Genomic DNA, 22,256 nt, shown 5'->3' with positions numbered 1-22,256 from the left:
CTCCTTTGATCATCAGATGTCATAGACAGCAAAGATAGTTGTTCTGTTTTACTTTAACTCTACTTGTTTCATTCTACAGCAGCACTGTGAGATAGAACAATATTTAGCAACAATTACCTTCATTTTAGGGATGAAGAAGGGGAGCTGCTGAGAACTTAGCCAAACTGACACAGGAGAAAGGATCTTAGGTATGGAGAATCACAGGGCTGTGACCTAGACGCAAACCTGTGCCCCAAATGGGCCACCACACTCTGGGCCTCAGGAGGCAACTGTGGCTGGAAGGGAAACACAAGTTGACCCCTCTTGCTCCCCTTAATCCCATCCCTTCTGAGAAGAGAAAGAGGAAGCAATAGGGGGTTCCCTGATAGTCCAATGGTTAAGACTTCACCTTCCAATGCAGGGGGTGTGGGTTCTATCCCTGGTTGAGGAATTAAGATCCACATGCCACAGGGGGCCAAAAAATGAAAACATAAAACAGAAGCAATATTGTAACAAATATAGTAAACACTTTACAAGGTCATCTGTCACACAGGAACCCCACACCTTGGGTTCCCACCAAGGCAAGACTCCACCTTCTTCTCTTATCTGTAGCAGCAACCCTGGTGGAGGCAGGACCAACCTCCCTGTTTAGGAAGATGGTTGGCTTAATGACAACAATCTAAAGAATATGGGAAAGAATCTTTAAGTGGAATTAGGGAAGACTGGCAAAAACTGGCTTTCCTACTGCTAAATGATTATTGGGGTGTGTCTAATGTGTTCTGGGTATTTGAAATGAAGCATTATTTTTTCTGCCCAAGTCCTTGAAGATAAATGCCCCCCCCCCAATAAAAATAAAAGTGCAGTGTTCACTAGGCTTTAAAAGATACAAAGAATTGCTGCCATCCTAGTTGGAGACACAGTGATGGTATCTCTGGATTAATGCAGTAACCCCCTCTGCAGTCTATTCTCTTTGCTGTGAGCAGACCAAGTGCTCCAAGAAGCAATAAATCAGGTCACTCTCCTGCCTAAGAACTTGTGATGACTTCCCGTGACTCCAAAGTTGGGTCCCAACCCCTCACTGGGAGTTCCTAACCAGCCCAAGTCTCTGTGGAGAGGCTGAGCGCCCCACAGCCATGCTGCCCAGTGCCAATCCCAGCCCCAGCCCCTCGGAAGTTGTGTGACTTGCTAACATGTCTACTTCTCTGTGTCTGTGTCATCATCTGTGAAAGGAGGGTAATACAACCAATCTCATGGATGCCTGGCACACACTCAATGGCCACCAGCTGTTTGAATTATTACTTTTGACCTCACTATTCTCCATTCTCCCCACCCTCCAGCCCATTACACTCCATCCTACCCACCTCCTTTCTGTTCCTTGAATTTGCCAAACTCATGCCAACCTTTGGACCTTTGCCTGGAACTCTCTGCTACCTCCTCCACCCCCACCCAGGTCTGTGGGCTATTAGTTCTCATTTGGGGGTTTCAACTCAAGGTACCTCCTCAGAGAGGGCTTTCCTGACCACTCAGGTGAAATCAGCCCAGTCACTCAAGTTTATTGCTGTCCTGTGGACGTTCCTGCAATGATGAAAATGTTCTGTATCTGTACCACTAGCTGCTATCCTCATGTGGCTCTCCAGGACCTGAAATGTGGCTAGTGTGAACTGGAGAACTGAATATTTAATTTTATTTCATTTTAATCAGTTCGGACTTAAATGTAAATGACCACACGTAATTAATGGCTGCCATACTGGACAGTATAGTGCTGCTGCTGCTGCTAAGTCACTTCAGTCGTGTCCAACTCTGTGCGACCCTGTAGACAGAAGCCCACCAGGCTCCCCCGTCCCTGGGATTCTCCAGGCAAGAACACTGGAGTGGGTTGCCATTTCCTTCTCCAATGTGTGAAAGTGAAAAGTGAAAGTGAAGTCGCTCAGTCGTGTCCGACCCTTAGCGACCCCACGGACTGCAGCCTACCAGGCTCCTCCATCCATGGGATTTTCTAGGCAACAGTACTGGAGTGGCTTGCCATTGCCTTCTCCGGTATAGTGCTGGCCTTACCTAACTTCATGATCTTCTGAGCACTCATCGCTCCCCGAAATTACCTTGCTGGTCCCTTGTCTGCTGTTTATGGTCTGATTCCCCAAATACAGCATGCACTCAGTGGAAATGGGGGTCTTGCCTTGTTCACTGCTATGTCTCTGCATGCCAAGGGAAAGTGTCTGGTTCTTTGTTGGGGCTCATGAAGTTTTGTTGAATGAATGAATGAATGCGCATATAAAAGTACTTTGTAAACCATAATGCATTATATACATGTAGTATGTATTATCATTATATGTACATATAATAGGAAAGTGTGTGTAGGTGTTCACCTTTTTAAAAAGTCCCCAGCATGTGCACTCATATACACATATGCAAAACTGACCTTTAAAAAATGAATAATTTTAAAAAGTAGTTTTCTTATTTTATGAATGTATTCTTTATCTCTCCAAATAAGATCCCTCACCACAAGATTGCATGTGTAACCTCCCCCGCCTCTAGTAAGTAGAGGACGGCTTGACCTGACTAAAATTCAATTTCTTCATCACTTTTAAGCTGCTATGGCAGGCACACCTGTGAGTTCTTCTGTCTGGAGCCGGCCTCGGTGGGCAGCTCTGGACATAGAGAGCAGGATGCTTCTGGAGGCCCTGAGCCTGTTTGCTTCGCAGAGACCAAGGCTCTGGGCTTGATGGCAATCAGCCCTAAAGCCTCTAAAGTGCATGGGTAGCTGCCACTGTGACTCTAATGAAAAGGTGAGGATTCCCAAGGGGACTGCGCTATTCTTGAAATTAGAAACAAGGTGGGAGCTGACCTTTTCCTTCCTGTGGGAGTAGCTAAAGCAGAAGTGCTGAAATATGATGCCCAGGGCTTCTGGTGGGGCTGAAACCAGCCCAGTTCCATGCCACTGGCTGGTGTGAGGTTTCCAGAGAGGGCCCAGGCTGTGATCTGACCTCTGTCTTGATGAAGCATCGTGGCCAATGGCCGCCTTCAAGGGAACACTAGAGCTGAAGCTGCAGAGTCAAATCAAGGACAGGGCACGTCATTGCTCCATCAGGCAGGATCTGGGCCTGAACCTGGAAACTCCATGGGCTTCTGGAGGGCCTGGTGGCCACAGGGGCTACTTTCATTGCTCAAAACCAGGTGCTGGGTCCGAGAACCAGGTCAGCTGGCTGTAAGAAGCTGGCCTTGTCCCTCCCCCGCCTTCAGGCCTGAGCTGATAAGTTGACAGCACAGAGGAGGCTGTTAAACTGCAGTTGTTTTTCAAGACTTTTTCTGGCCCATGTGCTTGGATTTCTTGCAACATTCTCCCTCCCTACATGAAATCTGTCCCATCCCTCAACCTTCCTGCATACACCACTCTATCTAGACACATACTTTCCTACTTTCCTCCTATAACATCAAACAGGTTGCTTGGACAGCGTGAAGGATGCATTAGCGTGGGTTCAGCTTCAGGAAGGCATCTGTCACGGTGACATGGACATGTGGGTGTGGATGTGCGTGGGATGTGCACAGGGACATGTGTTTTGGCCCTAAGACTCACCACCATGACCGAGTCCCTCCCTAGATTCAGGTGGGATGGGTCAATACCTTTAGGAAGGTGAGGCTTCTTTTGTGGATAAAGTGGTGTGTCCACTGCTCACCCCACCCCAAACCACAGGTTCATGCCTTTTCTGGGATCTTCACCCAGCCCCTTTCCTGGGTTAGGTCCCACCCGGCCCCTGCCAGTGACTCAGGTGCTCTCAGGGGAGAAGACAGCAATAGGGCAGATATCGGTTAGATGACTGGTGGCTCAGCGACACAGGAAGTGGTTCTTTTGCCTCAGGCAACCACTACCTGCTTGGTGAGTCACCAGAAGAATGTTGGCCTCCAGGGCAGCCTCTGTGTCCCTCTCCAGCAGGGCCTGTGGACACAGAAAAAAGAGGCAAATGCATCTTTGGAGAGAAGCCCTGAGGGCTGGCCCAGAACGTGGGCGTGAGGGGAGCAGGGTCACTAATGTCAATAGGCACCCCGCCCCCGCTGTGGTCCTGCCCACCCGCGCTCTACCCCGCACTGCCCAGTCTGTACTGCATCATTTTTGTGAATGGCTTTATATTATGTTGCTTCTTACAGTTGTTCATTTTTTAAAAATCTTTTTCAAAATATTATGCCTTTGTGAAGAAATGTCTCATGCATGGAATCTGTGGGGCTTTCCTATGGCCCACCTGACCAGACACATATGGGGGAGATAGTGGCCAGCAGGGATGGGCCTTCAAGTTTCTTCTATTCCAGTGGTGGGAACTTGTGGCCAAGGGGTGGCCTGTCACTGCTCCGGAAGACATATTTTGGGTCAGGCCCCCTAAGGGAAGCTCCATAAAGGGCCCTAGTGACCGTGGACAACACATCCTATGAGCTTCTTTCAAAGAAAGTGAAGGATCCCATGAGGACAACTATATTTATGGTTCTTCAGCATCTACAAGGGACAGGCCCTGGACTTGACTCTTCCCTGGTGCTGTGTCTAATTCTCAAGGGCCCATTGAGGAAGTGAGTGCTCTTGGCATCTCCATTTTATACAAGGACACTGTGGATCAGAGAGGGGCAAAGCAATCCGTGAGGTCACACAGCCTCCAGCGGCAGGACCTGTCCTCAAGCCCAGGTCTGACTGACTCTGAAGGCTGTACTAGTACCCACCACCCTGTCTGCCTCCCGCTTGATGCTGTCCACCACCAGCACCCCACACCCTCGCCTCCGAGGCTGCTTCCCTTCCCCAAAGTCCTGAGCATCAAAATCCCCTCCACCGACGTAACTTCCTGTGGAATCTGCTGAGGAGATTGCTCCCGACTGTGTCCATTTGTTCTCCACAGGAGGATCCTGTAGGGGAAAGATTATCAAAATATTTGCTGGCCTTGCAGGAGACTCTTTGAGTCGTTGCCGAGCCCCACTGGATGTGGGAAGTGCCACCATCCCTCCTGGCTTCTGTTTGTATCCGGCTGCTGAGCAGGGGAGAGGGGAGCAATATTTAGCCTTCCGTGAGCCCATCAGGGATGCTCAAGTGCAGTACAGATGCTAGACAGATAATAGATATTTGAGAATTTTCTGGTTCGGAGCACTCTGTGGGATCTAAAATCTGAGCTGAGTGAAGTGCAGTTAGCTTACAGCTGGAGTCCTGGGTGCTAGAGCCCCTGGATGGTGGCATGAGCCCTGGTTCTCACTCAGAAGATCTGGCGTCTTGCCTAGCTCTGCACTTGGGCTGGTTTCTTCATCCCTGAAATGAGGTTGGGGGCAGCGAGGAGAAACAATCTTTGGAGGTAGAGCAGCCTGTAGGAGCCAGACTGTGTGAGTTTGATTCCAAGGCCTCATCTTAAGAGCTGGGAGACTGTGGGCAAGCGCTGACAGCTCTCTGGGTCTCAGTTTCCTTGTTTGTACTCTGAGGATTAAATGGTTCTCCACGTAATATCCCTGGAACAGTGCTTGACTCTTACATAACAAGTTCTCAGTAAACATGGCTATTACTGTTTACAGCCCCTTCCTGCTCTCACATTTTATTAACTCAACTGTGGGTCTTGGCAATTGTTCCCTGAGAAATGATGTTTTGGCTGAGCAGTGGGTTGAGAAGCTAGCTGGAGGTAGAGAAATTTCTTCCTTGTTGGCTCACGTGTAATTAGTTCAAGAATTCTATCCACTCCTCCCCCTCACAAGGTACAGCTTTAATGCAATGATTTTACCTGTGTAAAAATCCTTGGCATGGGGGAGAGGCAAGAAATGAAATGTCCCCTGAGAATGTTCTGAAAGTATGAACGGGAAGGGAAATCCTAGGGGGATATGCTTTAGTTGCTAAAGCAAAACTCCTCAAGCTTATTTCAGTTCCTTTTCGCTATTTTGAGTTTCTCTCTCCTCAAGGGAGAATCTTTGCAGGTGACACACTGTGGGTGAAAAAAAACAACCCCATGTGTCAGAGTCAGACAGACCAGGAAATTCAGATTGGATCCCTAGAGATTCCTAGCTGGCCCGGGTGATTTCTTCTGTCTGAAGCAAAGTTTCTTCATCTATAAATGGAGATGATATTTATTTTACAGGGTTGTTGGAGAATTAAATATGACCATGTACCTATAGCATCAAAAAGCTAGAGGTGCAGAAAAACTAATTCCCCTGCTCTAGCCTCCCCTCCATATCTGTGCCCAAGAGGCTCCTCAACTTGCACGTCTACCTTCTGTCCCAAGACAAAAAGGCAGGAGGCAACCCCCAGGTTTATTTATGTTGTATGCTGTTAGCTTTCAGAATGAGGCTATAATCCTGTAAGTTCCCCTGGCAGGTTACAACCCATGGAGTGAGAACCAAAAGTAGATGCTGTTAAGGTAAAGCTGTAAACAAGAAAGGAACAAAGTGGGAAAACTCAGCAACCCCTTCTCACTTTGGGCATTCGGTCACAAGCTGGTGGCCTTGTCTCCAGTCGAGGGCTCCATTAACAGCAGAAAGAAGTGGTGGTCACAGGTGGAGTTCAGGAGACTGCCTCTCTTTACCAGCTGTCCTCCAGCCTGCTCAGGAATGGGTCATTAGGGTTGAGGTGGCTGGGGCCACAGTCTGAATATACGGATCTTTCCTCTGGCCATGGGGGCCTTGGATGACTGGAGATGGGCAGGAAGGAGTGGGGTGATGGGGAGGGGCGTGACAAGAAGAAGGACACAACCATGAGGCTGGGCAATATCTCAGTAGGCTGAAATTCTGAGCCCCTCACTAGGAGGGTCCCTTGGGCTCCCCAAACCTCTCTTTACCAGGTGTCCCAGCCTGTTCAGAAATGGGATATTAGGGTTTCGGTGGCTGGGGCCACAGTCATGAATATACCAAATTCTTATCATTTTCTGCCAGGTCCTGAGTTACTCTGGCCATCACCTAAGCTTTCTCACTACTGTTATCAATGTCTTCTCCATTAGGGCTGTTGCAATCCCAAACAAGCCTTTTTTGCAAGCTAAAAACAAGGACCTCCTTTTCTAAGAAAATGTGGTTCCATACCAGGACACACAACTTGGCAAATGGGTGCACAGGCTGGGTTTCAGGCCTCATTTACTGCTTCATCTGAGCAACCTTGTGAACAACCTGCACAACTGTACATGGCAACCCTGTTTTCCATTCTCTGCTTTAATGATCTGGCCTGGCCATGCTGCTTCTGTTGCCTCCTCTGAACTCACTGCTCCTGACTCTACTGTAACCCTCCCCATAGCATGGCTGGCTTTTGACAGGCTACAAAAGACAGACTGGCACTGTCTGCTTTTCCGGCCCCCTCTGTGGAAACAGCTGTGACCCCTGACTAGGACCAGGCCAGAGCACACTTGAAGGGCTCCACAGACTCAATTCAACCCTATTCTCTCTGACATTCTTCAGCACTCAAGGTCCAGCAGTGTTATATACCCCATCTCCTATGACAGTGTGAATCCCCTGCTTATCCAAGGAGCTTCTGCAGAAGCTGAAGTCAGCATCCGCTTCCACTGTGTTCAAGGGAGCACACTCTGGAGCTCTGAGGATTCTAGCATCGGTTCAGCCCCTTCACTTTTCTTCTCAGAGGGCCAGCAGATTGACTTGTAAATAAACCTCATAAAGGCTTACTCTGACGTCTCAGGATGCCTGAGGCGGGCAGGTGTGTGGGCAGGATGCTCCCAGCATACATAATCACAGTATTCCCTCACCAGTGACCTGGCCCTTAGGGTTTAAGGTACCCTGAAAACATGGTGTTTTATGATTCCATCTTCCTCTACTTTAAACTCAGGGTCCCTGCCAGAATATCTGGACCACCTGTTAGCCGTGAATGGTTCAAAGCCAAGTTTCTGGAAGCTTTGCCAATAGCCAGGAGAGGCTACTCCCTTGAGGGGCAGGGATAAAGGTGGGCTGACTCCTGGGTGGTCCTGCTTCACTCTGAGAGGCAGGGGAGGGGAGGGTTGGCTTCAGACACATTCACAGGTGCAAGGAAGAGCCAGCTCTCAGTCACCATGGTATCAGCTAGGGCTGGAGGGAGGTTGAAAACCTGTAAAACTATCCTCAAACTTTCTTTCCACTGTTAGCAGTTGAATTTGCCAATGTAACCTCGTAAGCATAGAGTGTTAGAGGAATACTTTCAAGGATCATTAACCCTGCCAAACAGAGCCAAAAAGTTTGATGATGCCTGGGCTGCGGGCAGAGGGTGGGGTGAAAGCTGGTTAGACGAAGGAAGCACGAAATTGTGAGCATTGACATGGAGGCGTGGAATAAACTGATGAGTTCAGGAGAGCCATCCTGGATAGTCTGGACTTCAGTGTGTGGGTGACGAGACGCTCCTGAGGGGCTTTAAGTAGTGGAGAGGTGGGATGAGGCTTGTATTTTAGATACGTCACTCAGGTGACTGAGTGGAAGACCGCCTGGAAGCGGGCAGGATGGGAAGGAGAGAGACCAGCTGGGAGGTGACGTGCAGGAGAGAGAGAATGAGGACCTTGGCTGGAGACGTGATGGGGAGGAGAGGAGGGCGTGAATTTGAGGACTAGTTGGGCATGAAATCCTCAGAACCCGGTGAGTGGTTGGCTGTGTATTGTGGGGGTGTGGAGACGGAGAGAAATGAATACCAGGATGTCTTCCAGGGTTCTAGCTTGGGCAGTCAGTTGAATGGAAGTATCATCCTGACACATGAAAATACAGAAGGAGGAGGACCCGGCATTTTGGTTAGTTAGGTTTGGGAAGTGCTAATTTTGAACTGTCCATGCCATAATCAACACGTCGCAGGCCATTTGGATGTAAAACTGAAGCCCAAGAAGCAGGTTGCCTTAAAACTATGAAAGTGCACGTGATGACCAGGAAGAGTGGGCTGAGCTCAGGACCTGGCTAGGTCCACTTTCAAGGTGGCTGGAGAAAGAGGACCAGCAAGAAAGACTGACTGGAAACTGTGGAAAATGTAGGAAGAGAGTCAGGGGAACATGGTGTCTCAGAGGTCAAGGGAGTAGAATGGTTCATGAAAAGGGGAGTAGTCATGAATGTCTGCTCAGCAAAAAGTTCAATTACACAATGTCAGAATCGTGTCCACTGGATCATGTACTTTGTAAATCGTTGTCAGCCTCAGGGAGAGCAATTTCAGTGGAAGGCCTGGGGCAGAGACAACTGCATAGCCTTTGGTGCAGGAAAGGAGAGAAACAAGATGGTAGATGGTACAGGAAGTGAAGCACAGGTACAGGCTGCCGGAGCTGAGGGGTTGTGTCCTTTGGGCCTCAGAGGTGTTAGCACAGGACGGGAGTGGGTGGTTTTGAGGACTGTAGCCAGCTCTAGCATAAACAGGGGGAGGACAGTCAAGGTTTCCCAAATGTGCCTGATCAAAAGGACACATGAGATTTTGTTAAACACGGGGTCTCCTGGTCTCCACCTGGATCTTTCTAATCCAGATCCCTAGGGGAAGGAGCTGGGACTCTGCATGGTCAGATTTCCCAGGTGATTCTTATGATGATTAGGCAAGTTTGAGAACACTGATGTCAGGGTAGGAAAGAGGACTTCAGAGAAGACTGGACGGAGGAGAGGTTTGGAAGACAGCCTGGGAAGGGAGCAGGGAGAGATGGGCCAGGCAAGAGGAGAGCGCTGGAGAGAGGTGAGGGAGAGGATTCGTGTCCAGAGGGCTCACGTTTGGGTTGCTGAGCAAGGATCTGCCTGGGGAGCTCTACCATGAAAGAAGTACAGCAGACTCAGTTTCTGGTGTCCTGGTGGGGAGACAGAACAGTGTGCTCCAAAACATTTGTGGGTCTGGGTTTGGATCATCTCTCCTCTGAAGAGTTGTCTCAGCTGTAAATGGAGTGGTTGAAGCTTGAACCAACTCGTTGGCCTTGCTTCCTTTGACTGGCTGTCCTGTCCATCGTTCTATTCCCTTATTGTCTGGCTCTCAGGTCGCCAGAGCAGATGGTCAGTACTTGTCATCTGGGTTGCAAAACAAAAGTGCTCTATAAAGTTACCTCATCTCTGTTTCCAAACAGAATCAGTAAACAGTCCATTCTAAAAAGGGGTTTACACCATCCCCCAAACTTTATGGGCTTAGATAATTCTCTGAGAACTGGGGAGGGTCCCCTTTTCTCCCCTTCGTGCAGGGCAGCCGGAGTCCAGTACCTGGCACCAGAGGGACACGTAAGTGGAATCGACAGCCACTGGTGTGGTACCACCCTCTCCTCCATTCTTTCTGTATCCTGCCCCTGAAACTCCCCAGGGAGCCAGGTGAGTAGCTACTCCCCAGAAGTAGCCAGGAGTGGAAGGAGAGACTTGAGCTTTAGAACCCTGTCAAATCTGTATTCCTCTAATACTTTCTGGACATGTGACTTTGGGCAACTTAACCTCAATTTCCTCATCTGTAAAGTAGGGATCATAATACTAACTCAGGGCACTGCCATGAGGATCGAATGGACAAACCATGCAGAGATGCCTGTTGTAGGAACTCAAGCAGTGGGCAGGGCTGGCCACCATCGGTCACTATAGATGACACTCTACACTGATCCCAGAGCAAATGGGAGAGGGCAGTGTGGGAGAGGGGAGGGAGCTTGCAGGGGCCTGGCAGGGGGAGGGTCCCTGGAGTTCCTGTTGAACTCTGTCCCTGCTGCTGCTGCTAAGTCGCTTCAGTCATGTCCAACTCTGTGCGACCCCATGGATGGCAGCCCACCAGGCTCCCCCGTCCCTGGGATTCTCCAGGCAAGAACACTGGAGTGGGTTGCCATTTCCTTTTCCAGTACATGAAAGTGAAAAGTGAAAGTGAAGTCGCTCAGTCGTGTCTGACCCTTAGCGACCCCATGGACTGCAGCCTACCAGGCTCCTCCATCCATGGGATTTTCCAGGCAAGAATACTGGAGTGCGGTGCCATTGCCTTCTCCGGTTTCTGTCCCTAATAGTTGTCAAATCATTACTGTACAGTCTGTGTTGACAGAAGCATTTTATTTGTCCTTTATTTTCTCTTTGTGACCAAAGGTGGTAACAGTATATTATTATTTCTTTATAAAGTAACTCCAGGTCGGGAACCACCTGATCTGCTGTCCCCAATACTTATGTTCTATGGGACACTCTCTAAGGTGTTCGGTAGCAGTATTCTCTGAACAAAGAAACAGAAATTGCAAATCTAATCAGCTGGAGCACATCCCCAAGGAAGGCCAACATGACTCAGTGCAGAATATGCGAGGATTATTCACTAATTTCCTTCCATGTGGTGCATTTGTCACTGCCTGGTCACACTGTGAGGAAGTGCGCTTGTCACACCCTCTGAGTTCATGAGCCCTGAGACAGACAGGGTCACATGGCGGGTACACAGGGGCTTGAACTTCCTGGAAATGCTGACAACTGAGATGTCCCACTCCCATTCAGACGGGTCTTTCCAGCGAGAGGAGATTAGGCTGCACATGGTCTTAGCCTGCCTAAGCCTCAAACAGGGAAAAGGAATTGTCCCCAGTTGCCTGGGGATGCCCAGGATGATGGCTGACACCTTCCTCTGTGGGAGGTTGCTGAGTCAGGCCTTTGCACATGTCACCTGGGAGGCTGGTTAGCGCATGGGTTCTGAGTCTGTAGGTCTGGGGTGGAGCCGAGATCGGCATTTCTGACAAGCCCCCAGGAATGGTGAGGCTGCCACTCCCTGACCACTCAGGGCAGGAAATGCTCTAGGACTTGGCGTACACCTGTGATCCGTCTATGTGGTTTCCTGCCATGGGAGATATTCAAGAGTGCATGGAGACCCAGACTGTGGACCCCAACACACTGGAGACTCCCACCCACCCCCATCCTGTGTCTGAAAGTCTGTTCAAGAATACAGTTCACAAATATCTACTGAGCACCTCCTACCAAGTGCTGGGCAATGTGTTCAGGTCTTACCCCACCTCAGTGAGCTTGCTTCTTTCAAGAGTCACACCGCTATTCCCCACCATTCTCAAGCCATTCAACCCAAACTCATGATGGGAGGTGATATAGGCAGTGAAGTCAGAGAGTCCAGTCAAGGGCCCTCCACGTCTTAGCCATGTGAACTTGGCTAATTTCTCTGCCTCTGTATTCTCACCCGTGAAATGCGTTTACTAACTTTTACCTCTCTGTGTTGCTGAAAGGATGGATTGAGATGTGAGTAAAGCACTTAGTCTAGTGCTAGGAAACATAGCTGTTATCATCAAAATTTTTAAAGATTTATTTATTTTTAATTGAAGGATAATTGCTTTACAATGTTGTGTTGGTTTCTGCCATATATCAACATGAGTCAGCCATAGGCATACATATGTCCCCTCCCTCTTGAACCTCCGTCCCACCCTATCCCACCACTCTAGGTTGTCGCAGAGCACCGAGTTTGAGCTCCCTGTGTCATACAGCAAATTCCTGCCTGCTTATTATTGCAATTTAGGCTCTTTTCTCCCATAGAACATTTGGTGATCTACTCCTCAATGCCAACACTTATGCTAATTCCAGGGCGCTTTGTTGTTGCTGTGCAGTCGTTCAGTCATGTCCGACTCTTTGCAACCCCATGGACTGCAGCAAACCAGGCTTCCCTGTCCTTCACCATCTCCTGGAGTTTGCTCAGAACTATGTCCATTGAGTCAGTGATGCCATCCAACCATCTCATCCTCTGTTGTCCCCTTTTCCTCCTGCCCTTAATCTTTCCCAGCATCAGGGTCTTTTCCAATGAGTCAGTTCTTTATATCAGGTGGCCAAAGTATTGGAGTTTCAGCCTCAGCATCAATCCCGCCAATGAATATTCAGGATTGATTTCTTTTAGGATGGACTGGTTGGATCTCCTTGCAGTCCAAGGGACTCTCAAGAGTCTTCTCCTACACCACCGTTCAAAATCATCAATTCTTCAGTGTTCAACCTTCTTTATGGTCCAACTCTCAGATCCATAAGTGACTACTAGAAAAACCATAGCTTTAACTAGGCAGACCTTTGTTGGCAAAGTAACGTCTCTGCTTTTTAATACACTGTCTAGGCTTGTCATAGCTTTTCTTCCAAGGAGCTTGACTGTGTTCTGTTTGGTGACCTCGATACTGTCAACAGGACCATCAAAGGAATTCCAAATGTCCACCACCTAAGATGTGTCCCACACCAACCGATTGGGGTGGGAGGAGAGGATGTTGGGGAGGGACAGGTTCATGTGAGGAAGGAATCAGAGAAAAGGATCAGTTGTATGACCTCAGCCAGTTTTCCAATTTGCTGTCCCAGCTGTTCTGCGTCTGGGGTACGGAGGTACCTCATTACTGATAATGCAGTACCACTGGCTGTAAATAATTTATTTTAAAAATAAACTGATAGACATAAGCTTGTCCTTATTCATAACACCACTTTTACACATCCAAGGGATTTTTAAAATTTTTATTGTAATGTTTCATCATGGAGTTTTCCAAGCATACACAAAAGTAGAGACAAAAGCATAACAAACCCAGCTGTAATATTTATCCACATTTTAGTAACCAAAGTGTGTCTTGAGTGAAAGAGAAAGTTGTGGAATCCCACCTCACGCCCTGGGCTCAAACACCCCAGGCATTCACATGGGAGTAAGTTATGCAGTGTTAATGTCTGGCTGGAAAAAAGGTTGAGAACTCTGCCTCTTTCTGATCCATTCCCCCAGTTGCTCTCCCTTCTCTCTGGAGACTTGTAATGACCCCGACCTCCCAGGGATTGGTTGAGCCTAAAACATGGGTAACGGGCTTGGAGCCTCACAAGAGGAGAGAACAGTTTCTCCTTGGCTCCTGCCTGACCTCTGGTGCTTTGGGAAAATAGGGAAGAATCAGGACGAGGCTAGAGGCAGATGCTGAAGCTGAAACTCTAATATTTTGGCCACCTGACGGGAAGAACTGACTCATTCGAAAAGACCCTGATGCTGGGAAAGATTGAAGGTGGGAGGAGACGGGGACAACAGAGGATGAGATGGTTGGATGGCATCACTGACTCAATGAACATGTGTTTGAGTAAACTCAGGGAGTTGGTGATGGACAGGAAGGCCTGGCTTGCTGCAGTCCATGGGGTCGCAAAGAGTCAGACACAAGTGAGCAACTGAACTGAGAGGCAGAGTTGAGAGCCTGATGGCTCAGGGCTGGGCTGTGCTCTGGACCCTCCCCCAGCTTCCAGCAGCCACGTGCCCGCAGCCCCCTGCCTCCTCCACAATGGCTTGTGTCCCTTTTGTAGAATGACTGCTGTTCAGATAAGGACCGTAAACAGCAGAGTGAAAGGGGCAGGGTAAATCACTGCGGATGCTGACTGCAGCCATGAAATTAAAAGACGCTTACTCCTTGGAAGGAAAGTTATGACCAAGCTAGACAGCATATTAAAAAGCAGAGACATTACTTTGCCAACCAAGGTCCATCTAGTCAAGGCTATGGTTTTTCCCATGGTCATGTATGGATGTGAGAGTTGGACTATAAAGAAAGCTGAGCGCCGAAGAATTGATGCTTTTGAACTGTGGTGCTGGAGAAGACTCTCGAGAGTCCCTTGGACTGCAAGGAGATCCAACCAGTCCATCCTAAAGGAGATCAATCCTGGGTGTTCATTGGAAGGACTGATGTTGAAGCTGAAACTCCAATTCTTTGGCCACCGGATGCAAAGAACTGACTCATTTGAAAAGACCCTGATGCTGGGAAAGATTGAAGGCAGGAGGAGAAGGGGATGACAGAGGATGAGATGGTTGGATTGCATCACCGACACAATGGACATGGGTTTGGGTGGACTCTGGGAGTTGGTGATGGACAGGCAGGCCTGGCATGCTGCGGTTCATGGGGTCGCAAGAAGTCGGACACGACTGAGCGACTGAGCTGAATCTGCCCCTGCGTTGTGTGGACCCCACCCACAAGAGTCTGTCACACTTGTCATCCCTGAAGTGTAGGGAGGCCATTTCCCACCCTCAGCAACAGCCGCACTTGAGTGGGTGGGACATTCCCCCGGTGGTACTGTTCCTCCCAGACTCGTCACTTTTCTAGCACATTTCTTCTGAGAAGCTGTGATCACCACTTCCCAGCCAGGGTATCCCCGCAGCAACTCAGACAGTTGTTGCTGCTGCTGTTCAGTCAGATCCAGCTCTTCTTGACCCCATGGACTGTAGCATGCCAGGTTTCCCTGTCCTTCACAGTCTCCTGGAGTTTGCTCAAACTCATGAACATAGAGTCAGTGATGCTATCTAACTCAGGCAGTGGGATCTGTGAAAAGAGGGTCGACGTGGAATTAGAAAGGTTAAATTTCAGTCCTGGCTCTATTATTTAATTCTCTTGGTGACTTTGGACAAATTCCTGAACCTTAATACCCTTATTCTAAAAATGGAAAGATGACATTTTACCCAAGAATGGTTTTGAAACTCACCTAAATACTGTTAATTTTGTTTTCTTAACTGGACTGGAAGAAAGGAAAGTGAAGTCGCTCAGTCATGTCCAACTCTTTGCGACCCCATAGACTGTAGCCTACCAGGCTCCTCCGTCTATGGGATTTTCAAGGCAAGAGTACTGGAGAGGGTTGCCATTTCCTTCTCCAGGGGATCTTCCCGACACAGGGATCAAACCCGGGTCTCCTGAGTTGTAGGCAGACGCTTTTACCGTCTGAGCCACCAGGGACTGGCTGTAGGCCAAGCTGTGAAGTGTTAATTCAGCACTTTTCAAGTTCTGGGTCTGAGCCCAGCTCCCTGCGTGTTCCCAACTCCTACTCCACTTACCTCTAAAGCACCAGATGCTGCCAGGCAGTCAATCAAGAAAACAGCCAATTAAATTAACATATTGTAAAGGGCTGGTCATTTAGGCTTAATAGAGGAAATAGTCTGTGTTTATCAAGTACTTGCTAAATGCCTGGCACTAAACATATTTTGTGTAGTTCTCATAGTGGTCTCATGAGTTATGTGACGATCATCTCCATTTTACAATTGGAGAAAGTAACCCAGAAGTAAGACACTTGCTAAGAATCACACAGTTAATCAGCAAAAACTGGGATTCAGGTGTGTCTGACTCTAAAACCAGTGCTATTTATCTGTTTATTTGTGTCGTCTTTTTGAGGCACTATAACCTAGTGATTAAGAGCACGAAGTCTGAGCCAACTGGCGTGGGTTCAAAGCTCAACACCTTTATATATCTCTGTGTGACCCGGGCAAAGGCCAAGTCCTTATCTATAGAAAGGGTTAAGAAAGTGTCCTCTCACAGAATTATTGAAGAATTAAATCAGTGAATATATATAAAGCTCTTAGAATAGTACTTGACACACAGTAGTGTATGCACTAGTTGTTCAGTCCTGTCCGACTCTTTGCAACCCCATGGACTGTAGCCCACCAGGCTCCTAAATGGAATTAGCTGTCCATGGAATTCTTCAGGCAAGAATACTGGAGTGGTAGCCATTCCGTTCTCCAGGGGATCTTCCTGACCCAAGGATTGAACCTGGGTTTCCTGTATTGCTGGTGGATTCTTTACTGTCTGAACCACCAGCAGAAATTATTTTTAATTATGAAAGCAATTAGTGCTCATTGGAAAAATTGCAAACAGGTTAGGATAACATAAAGGAAAAAGCAAAGTCCCCTCTCGCTTTTCTGTCCATTTAACCCCTCAGTATGATGGAAGGAAATTCTTCCAGACGTTTTATACATGTAGACACATAATCCCCACAAAAATTCGTTATTTTTACATTAATGAGGAAATCTGCTTTTTTCACTTAATATTTCACAGGTATCACTCTGTGTCAGTACCTATAGAATTACCTCATTCTTATCAGCTGCATAGTATAGGCATGCTACACTTTAGGTATCCCTGTGCAGATAACCACATTTTATTTTTAACTGCACATAACGCTGCTGTGAATATCTTCCTGTGTACAGATAAGTGAGCATTTCTGCAGGACAGATTCCTAGAAGCAGAGTCCCTGGGCAAAGTGCATGTTTAGAGCCTATTCTCTTGGTGACTTTGGACAAATTCCTGAACCTTAATACCCTTATTCTAAAAATGGAAAGATGACATTTTACCCAAGAATGGTTTTGAAACTCACCTAAATACTGTTAATTTTGTTTTCTTAACTGGACTGGAAGAAAGGAAAGTGAAGTCGCTCAGTCATGTCCAACTCTTTGCGACCCCATAGACTGTATCCTGTTCTATTAAGTCATCCATTAAGGATTAACACTGTTTTACAAAAAGAGGATGGTAGAGGTCAGTGCCTAACACAAAGGAATGAGCAACTGATGACAGCGTTTTAAGTGATAAGATTGCTAGGAAGATTTTTTTTTTTTTTAATAAGATGGTAAGTGTGAGTGTCTCTGCCATGTCTCACACACCGTGCTCCTAGGCTGAAGCCCACTCATCTGGAAGGCCAACTTTGCTCTCAGAAGTTGAATGGGGACATCAAAGTAAGTCAGGTTTTCCCATCAGCCTGACTTCTCCTGTGTAGGAGAGCTGGTCGGCTTCATACTCCCTTCATTTCCTCTGACTGTCCAGGTTCCTTCTTCTGCACTAGAACAGCGCTGGCAGGGCTCTCCTCTACCTGCCACTGGGCAGTCTGCAGCCTCTAAACTGAGCCCTTCCCAGCTGTAACTCAAGAGGGCAGCCAGGTGGCCATTGCACCAGGTCTCACATATGTTTGTTTCCTCTTTCTTCATTTCCACAGTAAAGCATTTCTTCTTCAAAACTCCTCTCATTTATTTTCACCAGCGTCTGCTTTTTTCAACAGCATCTGTCCCCCAGGACTTCCCGTCTCTCCCTTCCCTGTTTCTCCACAGCACAGGGAACCTCTATCACAGCCCGTCCTTCTCTCTGTACCTGTCCTGTATTCCCCTCAAGGCCAGAAGTTCCTGTTGATGTGCTCACCTGCATATCATGCTGGGTTGGTGATGATTTCTATATGGTAGGGCTCAGTGAATTGGTTTTCTAAGTGACATTTTTAATAATAAAAATAACACATGCTTACTGAAGAAAAAATGGAAAGGGGGAGCTATGTGCATGTGTGTTCAGCCGCTCAGTTGTGTCCGACTCTGTGACCCCATGGACAGTAGCTTACCAGGCTCCTCTGTCCGTGGGATTTCACAGGCAAGAATACTGGAGTGGGTTGCATTCTCTTCTCCAGGGGATCTTCCCGACCCAAAAATCAAACCTGCATCTTCTGCATTGCAGGCAAATTCTTTACCATCTGAACCACCAGGGAAGTCTGGAGCTGTGTTCTTAAATAAGAACATTAAAATCATCTGGAATTCCATAATTATCCACAGGCATTTTAGAGTACTTTTTTCCAATTATTGCCTAAGTTAAGAAGCTAATTAATGCAAAACTTGTCATCAAATTAAGGAAGGAACTGGGGATGAGGGTCCAAGTTCCATGAACTGGTGGTTCAAATGTGTGCCTTATATAGAAAATGAGCCTGTGTTATCAAGAACTCCATCTTTCTTTTACTGATTCATTCATTCAGTAAGTATTTATTGAGGATCTATTGAACTGTAGTCCTCCTACAGTGACTTTTCTAGCTGATATGACTGGGCATTTATGGCCATCATATAGGCCTCTTGAAAGCTGAGTTGACTTCTCTGCTTGGAAGACTGGGAATCCCATGACACCAGGCCCATGGCTCGCTCTTCATGGGCCAGGAGCCTAAAGGATAAGAATTCTGAAAATGCCACAGCATTTGCTCCTCTGGTCTATGTCAGAGCTGCGCCTTCTTTGGGACAGTGGTTTATTACATAGTGACCCAGGGAAGACTCAGTTTGTCTGTGATTGTTCAAGTTCAGATCTTCTGTATGACCTTTATCAGTGGTAGCTTAAGCACCTGTTGTTCCTTACTTGTTACCATGTAGAGCTGCGTCAAGCTTAAATTTTAGGAGTTATTCTTCCTTTAAGCACATTTTGCCCAATGCCTGCTCCAGCTACCTGTTAACTGATGATGTTATGGGGTGAGGCTCAACAAATTACTTTGTGGCAGGTGGTGATCAGTGCCTGGGTAAGTGCTCCCTGACAAAGTCTTGCGCATTGCCCGAAGTCATCAGCTCCATTTCATTGGTTATACTGTCCTTTCATATGTCTCTTTGGTTAAAGCTGCCCAGGGTTTTGCTGTCTAAACATTAATGTGGAAGCTGGCTGTACACTTAAAGAAGTTTGAATCCTCAAATTGTTTATAGCACAGCCCACATCCGTGGCATTACATTATTTAGCTTTAGGGAGCTTTATGATGTAATACCAAAGATGAAAGGACAAAGGGCCTAGAGGCCTGGAGCTCATTCATTCATTCAATAAATATCTCCTGCCTGCCAATTAGGGGCTTCCCTAGTGGCTCAGCAGTAAAGAATCTGCCTACAACACAGGAGACCCAGGTTCCATCTCTGGGTCAGGAAGATCCCCTGGAGAAGGGAATGGCAACCCACTTTAGTATTCTTGCCTGGAAAATTCCATGGACAGAAGAGCCTGATGGATTACAGTCCGTGGGGTCACAAAGAGTTTAAGCGACTAACACACACACACAAATTATGTGCTCCAAACTAGGACCAAAGTAAAAGCAAAACCAGGCATAGATCTTACAGACTATAGAGCAACAGATGCTAAACAAAAATAAATGTGTAATTATGAACTATGACAAATTCTGGGAAGGAAAGAAGACTGTAAGACACACATAATCTAGGAATATGCCCTGCTCTGGGTTTCAGAGAAGGTTTCTCAGAGAATAGAACATGTGAACTGGTTATTTGATTTCATGGTGCCTCAGTCTTCTCTTCAGTAACATGGGGATAATACTACCTCCTTTGACTCACAGAGACATTGAGGGAAGGGTGATGATGTACGTGAAAGACTGAAAAATGCTCAGTGCCCCTATGAGTAAGCGTGTTGATCTCCAGTCAGAGGCAGCTCTTCCCCGGCTTCTCTGTATCTGTCATCAAGCCAGGCATTACTGAGACACTCAGCCTGCAGACCTTTGATCATTGTCCTTCACTCTGCCAGGCAGCTAGGTCGGATAGACCTGGGGTTAGCCTAGGTTCTTCCACTTATATCTAGAGTGAATTTGGGTTAAGTCACTTAACTTCTTCACTTTTCTCATTTGTGAAATAGGGGCAACAATAGTACTAGTTCACAGCTTAAAACTTGTAAAGCACTTAGCATAGTTCTTGGGTTGTAGTTACTCCTAAAACAATTATAGCTACTATTACTGTCATTGTTATCATTGCTGATTATTAACTCGTGCCAATTATTTATTGGTAATAACTTTGGTTCTTTCATTTCCATTGTCATCAGCCACGTCAAAACTCTTGTTGTGTGACAATTGGCTATTGCCATGGACTTCTAATTAGTGTCCCACCTTGGCTCTCACTTCTCTAGTTCATTCCATATGGCTTTTGGAATGAGCTTCCTAAAATAACATTGCTTTACATATATCAATTTTTTCTTTAATATCATCACTGAAAAAATATTCACAGTTCATACCACAAAGAGCTAATATGGAAAGGTGTCCCATAAAGATAATAAAAAGACCTACAAATGGATAGAAAAATGAAAGTGCGGGTTCCAAAAAGGAAAAACAATTAGCTACTCAATATGAGCACTTATTATGAGGCCTGAAAATTTAAATTGCACTAAAATTCACATTTTACTTATCAGATTGGCAAAAATTCAAAAAATAATACCTTCTGAAAAGGATGTGGAAAAATAGACATTTTCTTATATTGCTGGGCTATATAAACTCATATAATCCCTGTGGAAGGCAAGTTGGTATTACTTATCAACGTTACAAAAGCACATACATTTTGACTTGCCAATTTTACCTCTGGAAACTTATCTTACAGATATAACTATCAATACTGTATATAAAAGATTATTCATTGTGGTATTGTTTCTAATAGGAAAGGACTGGAAACAACCTAAATGTCCATCAATACAGTATTGATTAAATAAAGTATAGTATAATACATCTGTTCAAAGGAATACCCTGCACTAGTATGGGGAAATCTGCAAGATATATTGTGAAAAAAAAATGTAGAACTATGGATATAGTATGTTAATTTTTGTGTAGGAGTAAGGATTAACACACATACTTAGAGAAACTTAGTCAGGCACACATTTTAAAAGCAGTTGTTACCTATGGTGGGAGGGGGACTGGCAGATGGGAGAAAGTTAAGAAGGGAACTTTTCACTGCATACCGTTTCATGTATATATAATGTCATGTGTGAGAGTACATGTATATATACAGATATATAAATATGTGTGTGTGTGTATATATATATATAATTTGTGTAACAAGAATCATATTACCTAATCAAAACGTTATATTAAAAATACTCCTATTATTCATTCATTAATGTATTAAGCACCCACTACGTGCTAGGCACTGGAGTTACAAATGTGAAAGTAGTTGTGATGTGATGAAAGATCACTGAACTTGAAGTTAAAACATCTGATTCAAATCCTGACTTTGTTTCTCACTAGCAATGGCTCAGTGCATAGTAGACACACATCAAATGTTTGTTGAATGAATTTTTGTGGTTGAAGCTACTTAATCTTTCTGTTTCCTTCCATATGGTGGTGGTGGTGGTGGTGGTTTGGTCACTAAGTCATGTCCGACTCTTGCGACCCCATGGACTGTAGCCTGCCAGGCTCCTCTGTCCATGGGATTCTCCAGGCAAGAACACTGGAGTGGGTTGCCATTTCCTTCTCCATTCCTTCCATATAAATGTTATCTAATGATTTAATGTTATCTAATGATAGAGATGCCTCCTATGTCACAGAGGTATTGTGATAGGATGTGTCATCAGATCTAGTAATAGTGGAAGAGAACTATCATATGCTAGGCACTTTCACATCGATTATTTCCTTGACTCCTAACATTTATTTGCTCATTCACTCATGAAGAAATAGAGGGTCTGAGAGGAACAGTGACTCACCTCAGGCCTCTTGGGTGTGAGTTCTCTTCCAGTCTTTGTTACTACCTTGTCATGATGCTTCATTAGTAGAATTTTTACCCAGTGTAGGTGTTCAGGGAATTTTGAAAATCAAGAAAAACCGAAGTTTTACCACTGTTCTCAGTGACACTTCAGAGTAGCAGAAAGTCAGTAAACGCATTTCTAATAATTCAATTTAGAAGTATACCAGTGGGTCTGTTTGACATCCACTGCACTAAATACTTTGGTAAAATCTAACAAAAATTAAAAGTTTATGCTTCTAATGAGGTAGGAAAGATAAAGACTAACCCACAAAAACACCCATAAGGAAAAGATAGAAACTGATTCTTGAAGATGCTACACTTAGAATTTTGCAGATTTGCCAATGGCTTATCCTCAAAGGAATGAAAATGATATAAAATATACCAACATGGCACAATTTAAAAAACACTTTTATTGGAA

General features: G+C 46.2%; 1 protein-coding gene across 2 annotated transcripts in view; it reads left to right on the top strand.

The window, feature by feature from the left end:
* Positions 1-22,256, top strand: part of BCAR3 (BCAR3 adaptor protein, NSP family member) — a 235,242-nt gene that overhangs the window by 77,438 nt on the left and 135,548 nt on the right. The gene's annotated exons all lie outside the window — the stretch shown is intronic.

The sequence above is a fragment of the Moschus berezovskii genome, chromosome 4 (genome assembly GCF_049115385.1).
Source record: "Moschus berezovskii isolate FMDL1 chromosome 4, NW_MosBer_1.0, whole genome shotgun sequence".
NCBI classification, from domain to species: domain Eukaryota; kingdom Metazoa; phylum Chordata; class Mammalia; order Artiodactyla; family Moschidae; genus Moschus; species Moschus berezovskii.
Note: the sequence above shows the minus strand (reverse complement) of the source record. Positions and strands in the feature narration are given on the sequence as shown.